A 13,102-nucleotide genomic window follows, 5' to 3' on the forward strand; every position below is an offset into this window, starting at 1 on the left:
TTTTCTTCCAACATTGCTGTCTGTCTGCCTCTTCCTCCCTGTACTGTTTCTGTGGGTGTGCAGGCTGCAGTGGGGCGTTTGCTCCCTTGCCTTCCTGCTATTTGGGTCACCGGAGGAGTCCAGGCTCTGGAGCTCATTTCACGTTGGCACAGCGTGGGAGCTGGAGGACTCCGTCACCAGGGCACTAGGACTAGGGACTGACACGAAGGGTGTTGTTAAGTCAGCCAGCAGGCTGGCAGGAGGACGCACATTAGCAGGTGGCTTCCAGAGCCCTCTGTTCCCCTCCCCCCACCCCCGAAGCTTCACTTCCCATGGTGATTCCAGGGGCTAAAGGAGGCCACCTGAAACACACAAAGACCTGGTCTCATAGGCACTTATGAGGGACCAAGAACTCCGAGTTTCAAACCAAAGAAGATGGGGCTGACATATTTTGTCCACGAGTCAGCAAAGACATCCTACCCTAGAAACCCGACTTGAAGAGCTTGGAGAGCCCAGTGCTTGGCATATAGCCAGCCAATGGGTGACTGAGGGGCCAGGCTCTCACACCCTATGCCCTGCCCAGAGAACCCTGGGAGGGGATGGCACTTCGGGGCTCACACTTTCAGAGGGACGTGGGAAAACTTGAGCAGCTGTGGGGATGAATGAGGGGGCTCATGACAAGTGAGGGATGCTGGAAGAACTCTGAGGACTCTCTCTCTGCAGGGGAGGCCCACAGGCACTTCATAGTCTGGAAATCGTCCATGGGTCCTCTTGTTCCCTCTCAGGATCTAAGCCTTCAATGGAAGGGAGGGACTTCGTGAGACACATGTCATGAAGAAGGGTGTCATAGATCCCGAGGCACACCACGGCCCTCGGGGAGGAGATGAACTGCCTGTCCCAGGAGGCGCCCAGTCCCAGCCATATGGCTGAGACAGGGCTAGGAAGACGAGGACCTCTCCGCTCGGTGGACTGCACTCTGAGAAGTCCTTCAGAGGCCGCAATCCTGCGCTTCCTTGTGTGGAACGTCCGTGGGCTGGGGGAGGAAGGTCCTGCCCTCAGCTGACCTGCCTGAGGCCTCTTGCTGTGTGGTCTGACTACGCGGGACAGCAATGGCCCATTTGCCTTGACTGACGTCCCCGGTTCTTTAACACATTTGCGGAGAGCAGGGAAAACAGCACGGTGCCCCACCCCCTCCGAAGAGTGGATGAGTCACAGGCCCCAGGGAACCTGGCATCTTTTTTTTGTCACTGAGCTTGTGAACCAGTCCCAGGTCCTCCTTCCTCTGCAGTTTTTAATTAGGGAAACAAAGTGGCCTCGCAGAAACCAGCGCTGGGACTGTGCACAGGGAGGGATGCCTCGGGCAGTGGAGGGCCGTGGAGGGGCCGCCGGGCCGTGGCTCTGCTTGGTGCTCAGACGGTAGCCCAGCCTCCAGCCCTCTGTCTCCAGGACCCCTCCTGGGTGGCCAGTGCCCAGGACCCTCACTCGGCCCTTGCAGCACCAGGCGGGGAATAAATCTGTTCCCTCCCTTAGCAAGAGAACACATGCATTCTCTGCAGCCTGCTATGAAAGCTCAGGGACTGGAGCCTCCCCACGCCAACCCAGCTTGTTCATGTGGACAGCGTTCAGACTGGTGGGAACTGGAGGACCTGGAGTCTCCCCCTCTCCCTGCGCCCCCACGCCCCTCAGTGCTTTCCCTTGAAGTCCCAAATGGGGGAACGAGCACATTCTTTCCTGGGGCAGCTGCTCTGCTAACTTCCAGCTTGTTGTGCTCTAAGCTCATAAAATCTGAGGAATCAAAGGGAGAGCTGTGAGCGCCGAAGCCCGCGGGGACCCGCAGCTCTGGAGACGCGAGTTTGCTTTCTTCTTTCCATGTGCGTCAGATGCGCCGGCTCATCTTGCAGAGCCCTGGCCCACTCTTGCTCTTCCGCAAAGGAAGGTAAAACAAAGCTGTGGCCAGGGGTCCCTCAGGCTGGGAAAATATTTAAAGCCGGGGGTGACAGGCTGCTGTCCCGGGCGCTCCAAGAGAAATGCAGATTACTGAGCCCAACCAGAGAGCAGTTGCACATTACTGAGCCCAACAGAGAGCAGTTTAGGCAGAGCTCTAAACACAGCGGGGAAGTCAGGTCGGCTCTGTGTCCAGCTGCAGCACGGAAGGCTGGAGAGGAAATATGCTCGGGTTGGGAACATTCTCTTTCCTGGGCTGGCGGCAGAAACGTGCTGCCCATGGACAAAGTTGCTCTGCCTAGATGGTCCGACTCAGTGGCTCCTTTCTTCCCAGAGCAAGCACTTTGGGTTCCTCTTGTGGCGAAAATAGCCCCGCTGCTGACTTCATCTTTTACAAATGGGCAGGAGTCCATTCATTCACACGGGGCGATCCTTCTGGGTCTTGTGGGGCACCCCCAACTTGCCCTGTCCTCCAAAGTCAAATTTAGAGGTGAGAAAAATACTTGACAGATGGGAACATGATAGGCTTAGCGGGAGCCTGAGGAATTGGTAGGGAAAGACTTAATTTAGTTTGCGTTTATATTTGAACGGATAATTCATTTTCTCGGTGCAAAAATCAAAACTGTGAAAAGCTTGTCTTCTACCCCTGCTGCCATCAACCCAACCCAAGTAAGCACCAAGAGTAGTTTCTTGGGCATTTTTATTGTGCCTATGTGTGTGTGTGTAGTTTTATCTTTTTCTTTCCCCACTTTACAGAAAAGGAAATGTAAATGGCTCATGAAAGAATGGAAGGATCCTCAATCTCACTTAAGGAAGGAGAGATGCACATTGAATCTCCAGCAGAATTCCCTGGTGGCAAGGCTGACAAAAGTTAGCATTCTACTTAAATGGGTTTGGACTTTGTTCTCTTTGCTTAATTGTATATCTTGAAGATCTTTCAAATCAGTGCCTAGAGAGTGTCTCCATTCATTTTTACAGCTTATAGTGTCCTATTTATGGACGCACCATAAATTTATTTAACTAGTTTCCTATTGATGGACCCTTGGGTTACTTCCAGTCTTTTGCTACTATGAACAGCGCCCCCCTGGGACATTTCCTGCATGTGCAGGTACATCTATAGGATGAATTCCTGCAAGTGGGATGGTTGGATCAAAGGTGAGCGTGTTTATGATATTTACAAGGCTTTCCAGATACTCTGAATGGGGGTGTACAATATATGCAGCCCCTGGTCATCGAGGAGGGAGCCTCTTTTCCCACAGCCTTGCCACACGAACATTTCATTGCAATTTTTTTTAAAAAGGTTTATTTATTTATTTATTTATTTATTTATTTATTAGAGAGAGAGAGAGAGAGATAAAGAGAGGGAGAAAGCTCATGAGTGAGGGGAGGGGCAGAGGGAAAGAATCTTTCAAACAGACCCTGGACTGAGTGTGGAGCCCCATGCAAGGCTCCATCGCAGGACCCTGAGATCATGACCTGAGCTGAAAACAAAAGTTGGTCACCTAACCGGCTGAGCCACCCAGGCGCCCCTCCTTGCAGTTTTAATCTGCATTCCTCTATTAAAGTGAGACTGAATATCATTCCATTTGTTTAAGGAGCCTCTTTGCATTTCCTTTTCTGTGAGCTGCCTCTGCGTATCCTTTGCCCATTTAACAAAAATTGTCTTGTTGGCTTCATCTTTTTCCTTAATTACTTCCAAGAGCTCTTTTCCTGTCAAAGAAAGATTAGCTCTTTGTGATAGGACTTGCAAATATTTACCCCCACATTGTTGTCTTTTGATTTTGCTTATGTTGCGTGTGTATGTAGAGGTTTAAAAAAATTAGGTGGTAAAATACTGTAATCTTTTTTTTTAATGGATTCTGGATAAAAAAGAAAGGCTCTCCATACTCCAAGGCCCTACAGGAATTTGTCATGTTTCCTTGGCAAATTTTTGCCCAGGAAACTTTTATGGTTTCATTTTTTAAAACCTTTCTATCTTTGATCCATTTGGAGTTGATGCTGTGGCAGAATAGGGGGTATGGTGTGGTATGCTTAACTCTTTTTCAATTGTCTTGATAGCATTTACTGGCCTATTTCCCAATGATTAGACATGTCACCTTTGTAATTTACTGAATTTCTGACCAGAACTGGGTCTATTTCTAGTTTATTCCACCGACTGGGCTGTCTCTCCATTAGCTGGTACAGTGCTGTTGTCCTTGTTGAGACTATGGCGTGCTTTGATATGTGAGATGGTTGTTTCTTCTTCCTTTTTTCCCCTTTGCTCTGTTTTCTTTTTCCTTTTCCTGGCTATTCCTGTTTGCTTCATTTGCCATGAGAACTTTAAAATCTGCTTATTTAGTTAAAAAAAGTGGATATTTGTATTGAAATCTCATTGTTTATAAATTAACATAATTGACATGATGATGTTGTTAATTATCATGGAGATACTGACATGATTATGATTTGACATGATGATGAATTTTCCTCTGAACGCGGTGTTTCCATTGGTTCTACTCTCCTATTGCATTTTTTTTTTTTAAAGTAGGGTCCACACGCATCACGGAGCCCAATGTGGGGCTTGAACTCACAACTGTGAGATCAAGACCGGAGCTGAGATCAAGAGTCAGACACTCCACCGACTGAGCCACCCAGGTGCCCCTCGTCTTTAGTATTTCTTAAAGGTTTTTCTCTGAGACATTTTGCCCGAGTCTTAAGTTTTTTGCAGATATTTTGTTGTGTTGCCATTTAAAAAAAAACAACTCTTGAAGGATATACCATTTTCCTCACTGGATCCTCCAACTGATTGCTATTTGTGTATTAAGTGCTGTTGTTACCCAGTATGTTGGTTGTGTACTAAGCTACATTAATGAGCTCATTGCTTGTAGTTGTTGTTTTCCAGAAAGCCTTTAAGTTAAAGAATAACAATGTTATTTGGGAAATTATCCAAAATGGATGTTTCAGCAATCACAAGGAGGCAGCCACAAATGGGTTTGGGGAAAGCTGTAATTGGGGTGGAAATGCCAAAGACTGTGTCTCTCGAGATTCAGTGAGTTCCCTCCAGGAAGGTGGAATTGGGGGGATGGAATCTGATTGCAGAAGCTCCATTTTGGACCAAGATTTAAAAGGTGTAAAAGCAGAACCAGTTACTTGGAAATGCATTTGTGATGAACTCGTATGTGGTCATATTCCTTCAAGCCCCAAAGCACAGAAGGAAAATGCCCAAGACTGATTGCAGTGAGAAGCAAGATTCTTGCCCGCTGCAAAGCCTGTGGCTACAGAAGGAACTGCAGGGGCATTGGCCGCCAAGGGGCTGTGTCCTTAGGTTTCAGAACCACTCGTCAGAGCCCATCAGTGGACGGATCTTAGAACACAGGGGAAAGAATAGAGATCCATCACGCACCTGTTCTCTTGGAGATGGAAGGACAATGGAATTAATAGGTGGCCTATGAAATGACCGGTGAGGGACAGTTACCACATTTTGCTCTGTCGTGGCTGCGGTCTAAGGCAGACCCATCCCCAACACCCCCACACCTCTGGGGTCTCCCATATAGTTTATCCAGCCAAGGACTTGGAGCTTCATCTGGGACTCGGGAACATTTTAGGGAATGAAGCTTAGCTGCTTCTTCACCTTCACCCACCGCAAGTGAGAGGAGGGGAAGGAACTGTTAGCAAGTACCCGTGCATTACGCTTGCTGCCATCTGTACGTCATTTTACGTAATCCTCTCAACAAGTCCTCTGAAGCCTCTCTCTGCTCTGCGGGTAAGAACGAAGGCTCGGAGGGGCAATTACCTTGCCTACGGCCAGTCAGCTGGTAAGTGGCCGATGCTGGGTCCAGCGAGGAGAAGCAGAGCTCTGGACGCCCCGCCCCCTTGTTTTAATGAAAACAGCTCCGCCCTCACCTACTTCGCTCCCACTACGTTTTGGTTTTGAAGAATGGATTCTACTGTGAAAGAGTCTGTGTTCTCCAGACAGGTCCATTCTGTTGTTTCTCATCCCCCCCGGGGGGATTTGAATTGGCAGCACTTCCCAACTCCTGGCCCTGCACCCACCCCATGCCCACTACTGTTGCTCCAAGTGGATCCTAGTGGATCTGAGGGGTCCCACGGAGGGGTGTTATTGGGTGTTGAAAGCTCAGAGGAGCTCAGGGCTGAGAGATGGCTAAGGCAGTTGTGAAAGTGACTCCACAGCCCGCCCAACCCAGGCTGGTCCTCCAACCCATGGCCGCAATCAACACCGTGTTGGGAGGCCCAGCAGTGGGGCAAAGCTGGCATTTTCTCCAAGTGCTATAATGGGGAGACACTGTTGTGGCCACCCTCTCCCCACTCCCTCCACACCACAACCAAAGGATCCTCCAGCCAGCTGTGCCAGTTACTCGGTGGTGTCTGGGAAGAATTAGAAACTCAGGAATCACTCGAATCAAGTTGAGGGACTTTTAAAAGTACTTGAGCTCATTATCTGCTTTTATAGATTGAATTTCCTTTTGCATCTGATGACTAAGAGTCCTTGGTGCTTCTGTTCTCATCTTACTCAAAGGTGTTTAAGAATACTAGAAATAAGAGCAATTTTAATATCATCATCATCATCCTTTGGCTTCTAAATTGGGTTGAATCTAATGCTGATGGGTGAAGCCAGCACCATTATTCTTACCCCCATTACAAAATAATACTGAATTAAATAATCAGCCTTTATAGGAGAAGCTCAATACACTAAGTCCAACACCACCACTCACATTTTCGAGACAGGAAAAATGGCCATGCAGAGGGAGGAGCTCATTTTATTCTATGTTCCTTGCAAAGATAAAGGCAAATCTTTGGAAGACACTGTGTCCTGTTCTTCTTGGTGACTGTGAGCAGTTTCAGCTTGTGAGGATCTTGTGTCCTGGGCAGAATTTCATGGCAGGATGGCTGCATTTTTTGAGCCGGGCAGTGTGTGGGCAGGCAGGTGGGCTCAGAACCAAGCATCTGTGCATTGCACCCTTATACTCTTCGTTGTGGACCAGGGGATGCAAGGACCTTCCATCAGGCTCAGACTTTTGAAGATGGTGGTGTAACACAATGAGCAATGATGTATCATCTGTGGTCCACAGCTGGGGAAGAGATGTATTCTATTAAAAACACCTAGATATTGGTGTAAGCATTTTACAAATATTAATTTATTTAATCATCATACCAGTTATTGTTTTCACTTTATTATTCCTGTTTTCATATACAAAAATGAGGCATAGAGAGGTTAAATAACCAGAACAAGATCATACAGCCTGTCTATTGGAGAGCTGGAATGGAGGCCCAGGCCATTTGGATCCACAGTCCATGATGCTTACTGTCACGAAGCATCTCTTATGTGCCTGGGCTTGGCAGTGGAGATCAGAATCCAATCCAACATGTCCCCTTCCTTCTAGTAACTTACAGTCAATGAGGAGCTTACATTTTGAAAGAAGTTTTGCCCTATAAGGTTCTATACCTCATCTCCTACACTTCATTCCTGTATAGTGACATCAACCTCACTCAGCAACAAGGATTACAAACAAACACTACAGGGACATAGTGGTTAATTTTATATGTGAACCAGGATAGGCTATGGTACCCCAATACTAGTTTAGATGTCCTTGTGAAGGTATTTTTTAGATATAAATAACATTTCAATCAGTGGATTTTGAAGAAAGCGGATTACCTGTCATAATGTGGGTGGGCCTCATCCAATCAGTTGAAGTTCTTCAGTGGAAAAAACTGAGGCTCTTAAGGAAGAAGGACTTCTGCCTCCAGACTTGAGACTGCAAAAGTAACTCTTCCCTGGGCCTTCCGCTCACCAGTCTGCCCCACAGATTTCAGACCTGCCAGCAATTGTGTGAGCCCATTCCTTAAAATAAATCCCTTTCTGTATGCACACGCCCTATGGGTGTGTTCCTCTGGAGAACCCTGACATGAGGGAGAAAATTCTATTTCTGAGCCCTGGGGATGAATTCTTCGGGGGCAAATGACTTCTGTAAGTAGGTGGTCGGGACAGAAGCGAAGGTGTCGAGAACAGGAGACTCCGCTGTAGGATTTCTGCAATTTGGGTACCTCTTCTGCGGTCCTCACAGCGCGTGAGTAATGAGTCGAATCTGAGAATCCAGAAATTCTCACCCTGGTCCTGTGCTTGGATCTCTACATACTTGAGGTTGGTAGGTTTGGAAAGGAACACCACGTCTCCAAGCATAAGGTCCCTCCTTCCCGCAGGAGGGCTTGTCCATCCTACCACATGTCACCGTGTCCAACGTACAACACGGAACATGTACCTCCTGCCAGGAGCTGGGCTGGAAGTTCGCACGTGCTGATTCTCACAACAGCTCTGAAAGGCAGGCATAGCACTTCCGATGTGCTATTGACAGAGCTGAAGTGTCCCGGTCAGGGGTTGGTACTTATCCATCTTCAGCTGCAGACATTCGGCCCCTCTCTGCAGGGATGGTGAGGGCATCCTATCCCAGTCCTCTGATCAGGTGAGCAAGACACAGGAGATGCTGCTGGGGGGACAGGATGTTTGGGGAGGACCATTCTCCAGCCAGTCATGTCCACACGTCGTATCAGGACTCAAGAAGCAGAGGGCCAAGCGCATGTCACATGCTACGTGCAGGTCGTCCAAACATCAAGTCTTCCCAAGTCGGAGAACATTTGGGCTATCCTGACTCAGTTGGCTGAACCTATCAGCTCCTTGAGGAGCAGGGCTGTGTCTTAGATACTTTGGTGTCCTTAGATACCCCACACAGAGCAAGGGTGACCACGTCATCAATACGCAGTTGATAAAGTGAAACCAACCGTTGCTGTCCTGAAGCTTGCCTTCTTTTGTTTGGTTCTAAGTGGTTAAGAACGTCTTGGCTTGGTTGGAGTCTTGGCGCTCATTGGGGTTTGGGGATCGACTATGTATTTTAGTGATACGCTTTTCAGTGAACAGAGAGGTTTCTAAAGCACAAATGGTGTGTGGGTGTTCTTAGCAGAATGGCTCGATCCTGGCATCCAACCTTGGCCTAGAGAAGTCTAAGAGGCTGGAGAGGGAGGCCAATTGCTTGTGAAGGCAAGGCACTTAATTTTGTTCATAATTATAATAACAAGGCTGTTAGCTGGCTAGCGTTCATGGAGCACGTGTTATGTGCCCGACTCGGTGCTAAATACTTTCTATGCGTTATCTCACATGATTCTCCAGCAGCTCAACAAGACACTCTGTTTCCTCCCATTTCTGAGAATGAAGGAAACTGAGGTTTCAAGAAGTTCATGTAGCAAATCCAAGGCCCTGTCTTGGGTCAGGCTCCCAGAAACAAACCCTGAGATGAGGATTCGTGGGCAGGTGACATGTTAGGGAAGTGATTCCTGGAGAGCGTCTCTGGGCAGGTGGCTACGGTCTGATCCCGCAGGCTAGCCCAGTTTCGTGGGCGTGCATTCTGCGCTGGCCGTGGGACTCCAGGCTTGGAAGGGCCTGTACTTGGGTTGATGCTCTGCTGTTGATGTCTTGAAATTCTTAATAACTTTGCAACAAGGATGTGCATTTTCATTTTGCACTGGGCCCTGCAAGGGGGAAGTGTATGCCCCTTAGGGATCCTCCCCCTGGGGGCAAGTGGATGGGGGCTCTGTTCTCCTGCCATAGCCCTCGATCTTGGGTACGAGCTGTCTCTTAATCATTCCCGTGTTTTTCTGGGTCCTTATATAGAAAGCACAGCTGTCTACTGGCCTGCAGGCAATACTGTGAGAAGGAACCGTAGGTAGTGGCTGTTGGATGGGTAAGCATCCTGAAGGAACGGCAGGATTCAAAATCAGGGCCACAGTTCTTAATCATTCTTCCTTTGAGAGGTCACACGGCGGCTTCAGTTCTGCTGTGAGCCCCTGTGTCCTTCCGGTCCTTCTTCCCTTCTCTTGGCCTCCTGCAGCAGATTGTGGATGAAAGGGGAAGGGGAAGTGAAAGAATGCTAAGCAGGGGTAGGCATTGGTGCCAGGTGCTGGGAAAGCTGTGATTCACCCTTTCTGGAGACAACTGTTCTGGGCGGGGCGGGGGCCACCCAGGAACCCGCAGTGGTCAGGCTGAAACAGCAACGATGCGCTCATTCAGCTTTCCCTTCTGTTACTTGGTCCTCGAAAGTTTTCTTCCAAAACACGAAATCTATACAGTTTTCTGCTTTGCTACCTCTGTGCATTTTATTCATATTTATTTATTTTTGAGAGAGAGAGAAAGCTGCGAACTTTTGGGGGGTAAGGGGAGGAGAGAGAGATTCCACAGCAGGCTCCACGCCCAGTATGGAGCCCAATGCAGGGCTCGATCCCACGACCCTGAGATCATGACCTGATCTGAAATCAACAGTCTGACGCTTAACCACCCAAGCCACCCAGGCGCCCATCCCCAGTGCATTTTTAAGGATACGACTGTCATGGCTTTGGCTCTTGTACTAAGTTCCTCACGATGTGCATTTTGAGGAGCTTTTTTCTTTTTTTAGCTTACAAAAAATATTTAACAATATGTTTGTCCCTTGGCAGGCTGCATTTGTGACTGGGTAGACACATCCTCTGTCTCTGTAAGGCTCTGCCCAAGTAGGATTCGTTCTGCTGGTCTGCCCAGGGTTTTCTGTCCCTTGTTCAGTCGTGGAAGCCTGGACTACAGAAGCTCTCTGTCAAATGCACGTTCATGCAGCCATTCCCAGAAACTTTGGTAGGAAAAAAAAGCAAGCAGGCATACAAAACGGTCCCCAGAAATAGCTTGCCTTGGCATGCATTTTCAGATGATGGGTTCTAAGTCCTAATAGCAGGGACTGCCCTTTTTTTTTTTTTTTATCATTCGTCCTACATGCCCATGAACTATAGTGCAAGAGACACATTCAGGAAATACGCTAAATATAAATAAGGAATAAACTTGAGGGTGAACTTGCTTTCTGATCTGGGCTACCCTCAATGTTCTGGATGTGTTCAAATGTCTCCTGTATACCTGTACCGCCTTCTGAAAAAATGTCCTTCTAGGTCCACTGTGCACCAGCTTTTTAAAAGATCTTTTTTTTTTTTTACAACTTTTTAAATTTTATTTTATTTATTTTTATTTATTTTTTATAATAATATTTTTTTATTATATTGTTAGTCACCATACAGTACATCTCTGGTTTGTGATGTAAAGTTCGATGCTTCATTAGTTGCGTATAACACCCAGTGCACCATGCAATACGTGCCCTCCTTACTACCCATCACCAGTCTATCCCATTCCCCCACCCCCCTCCCCTCTGAAGCCCTCAGTTTGTTTCTCAGAGTCCATAGTCTCTCATGCTTCATTCCCCCTTCTGATTACCCCCCTTTCTTTATCCCTTTCTTCCCCTACCGATCTTCCTAGTTCTTATGTTCCATAGATGAGAGAAACCATATGATAATTGTCTTTCTCTGCTTGACTTATTTCACTTAGCATTATCTCCTCCAGTCCCATCCATGTTGCAGCAAATGTTGGGTAATCGTTCTTTCTGATAGCTGAGTAATATTCCATTGTGTATATGGACTACAACTTCTTAATGCAGTCATCTGTTGAAAGATCTTGACTTGGAAGCTTTGGCTGCTTGTTCTGAGCTATGCCTTAGTCCCTGTGCTGCTGGCCTCACAGTAGGACTCTGTATGGGAGAAGGGGGTTATCCAGCTACTCTTCTAGAATGTACCACCAGTGACATCACCCTCCTTCCTTCCCTTTGTCTTCATTGTCTTTTTTTTTTAATTTTTTTTTAAAGATTTTATTTATTTATTCGTCAGAGATAGAGACAGCCAGCGAGAGAGGGAACACAAGCAGGGGGAGTGGGAGAGGAAGAAGCAGGCTCATAGCAGAGGAGCCTGAAGTGGGGCTCGATCCCATAATGCTGGGACCACGCCCTGAGCCGAAGGCAGACGCTTAACCGCTGTGCCACCCAGGCGCCCCATGTCTTCATTGTCTTAATGACCCATTTTACCTTGTTGTGTTCTCTTCCTCTTCCTCCTAGCATTTTTGCTCTGTGCTCACCTTGTATTTTAATTAGGTCCGATTCACTGGACTAGCAAAGGAGGTATGTTCATCACAGCAAAAGCACCCATCCGTGTGGCTTATCCAGGCCATTGGGCTAGAAACCAACAGGCAAACCACGGCCAAACCTTCGACTTCCTTGCATGGGAAAACGGCAGAAACAGTTCTCTTTTTTATTTCCACAAAATGTACATCCCCAAAGCACACAGAGAAGCACATGCTGGATCATAGTGTCATTGTTTACTCAAGATGCCTACAAAGACCGAAAGAGGAAGGAGTGGACATTTGGCCATCAAAGCCAAACTGGACGAATCTTCGAAGGAGGAGGAGGCTGAAAAGCTAGGCAGAAGCTGTCATGTGAAGGCCATTCTTTGTGTCTTTACGCAAGTCCTGATCTCAGACGTCCCTGTTTAAACCTCCTATGTGCGAACACTCCCACCTCCCACTGTAGCTTGTCCTGGGAGGGAAAGAAACCGGCCACGAGAGCCATTTTCAGAGAGTTCTCTAGGGAAGAGAGGGAATGAGAAGGAAGGAGAAACAGGCATGTGTGGACTCCGGGGACGCTCAGGTGCAGCCAGTCTGGAGCCCTCCTCCTGAACTCATCCCTCCCACTCCCCCAATTTCTACTCCTTGAACCACGCCACGCAGGACGGACGTCCCATCTGGGAGGGAGTGTCTTGGACCAGCGAAGAGTTAAACTGTTGTGAAAGGCTTCCAAAGGACTCTCTGCGTTGCCCCTTTCCGGTGTGAGGATAGGTCTGAAGGGGATCAGCATTTATATCCAGTGCGGTCCTTCACTAGTGCTTGTTAGTTTCATATCCTAGGAAATTTTCACTCTCTGCCTCCACGAGGACAGTCAGAAGCAGTTCCCAAAAAACCAAAATAACAAAAATAAAAAACAAAATAAAAGCAAAAAACAATAAAAAAAAAAAAACCATCTCCAGATGAAAAACTACAGACGCGGCCCCCAAGACCCAGTAGAGACTTGCAACCATCATTTTCTCTGTGTCTGTCTCTGTCTCTGTGTGTCTGTCTCTCATCTGCCACTGGGCCGGGGCTCACCATCTTCCTCCATCCCACCCACATAACCTCAGAAACTACAGATGAAAAGTTTCCATTTTAATTCTGATATTACAAGGCTATCTATTTTGCAACTCTTGAATTTTTAGTCTGAAAATGGTACTTTCTATTAGATGTTTGAAACTTTTTTTTTTGTCT

General features: G+C 47.5%; 1 protein-coding gene and 1 long non-coding RNA gene across 2 annotated transcripts in view; one reads left to right on the top strand and one right to left on the bottom strand.

Moving 5' to 3' along the window:
- Window positions 1-13,102, top strand: part of LOC105240843 — a 196,594-nt gene that overhangs the window by 173,473 nt on the left and 10,019 nt on the right. The window lies entirely within an intron of this gene.
- Window positions 2,447-12,142, bottom strand: LOC105240842. The gene is made up of 3 exons (XR_859861.3): window positions 11,885-12,142; window positions 6,633-6,989; window positions 2,447-2,461 (listed from the first exon to the last, which is right to left on the bottom strand). It is a non-coding gene; the product is annotated as an uncharacterized LOC105240842 (long non-coding RNA).

This window comes from Ailuropoda melanoleuca, chromosome 6 (genome assembly GCF_002007445.2).
Source record: "Ailuropoda melanoleuca isolate Jingjing chromosome 6, ASM200744v2, whole genome shotgun sequence".
NCBI classification, from domain to species: domain Eukaryota; kingdom Metazoa; phylum Chordata; class Mammalia; order Carnivora; family Ursidae; genus Ailuropoda; species Ailuropoda melanoleuca.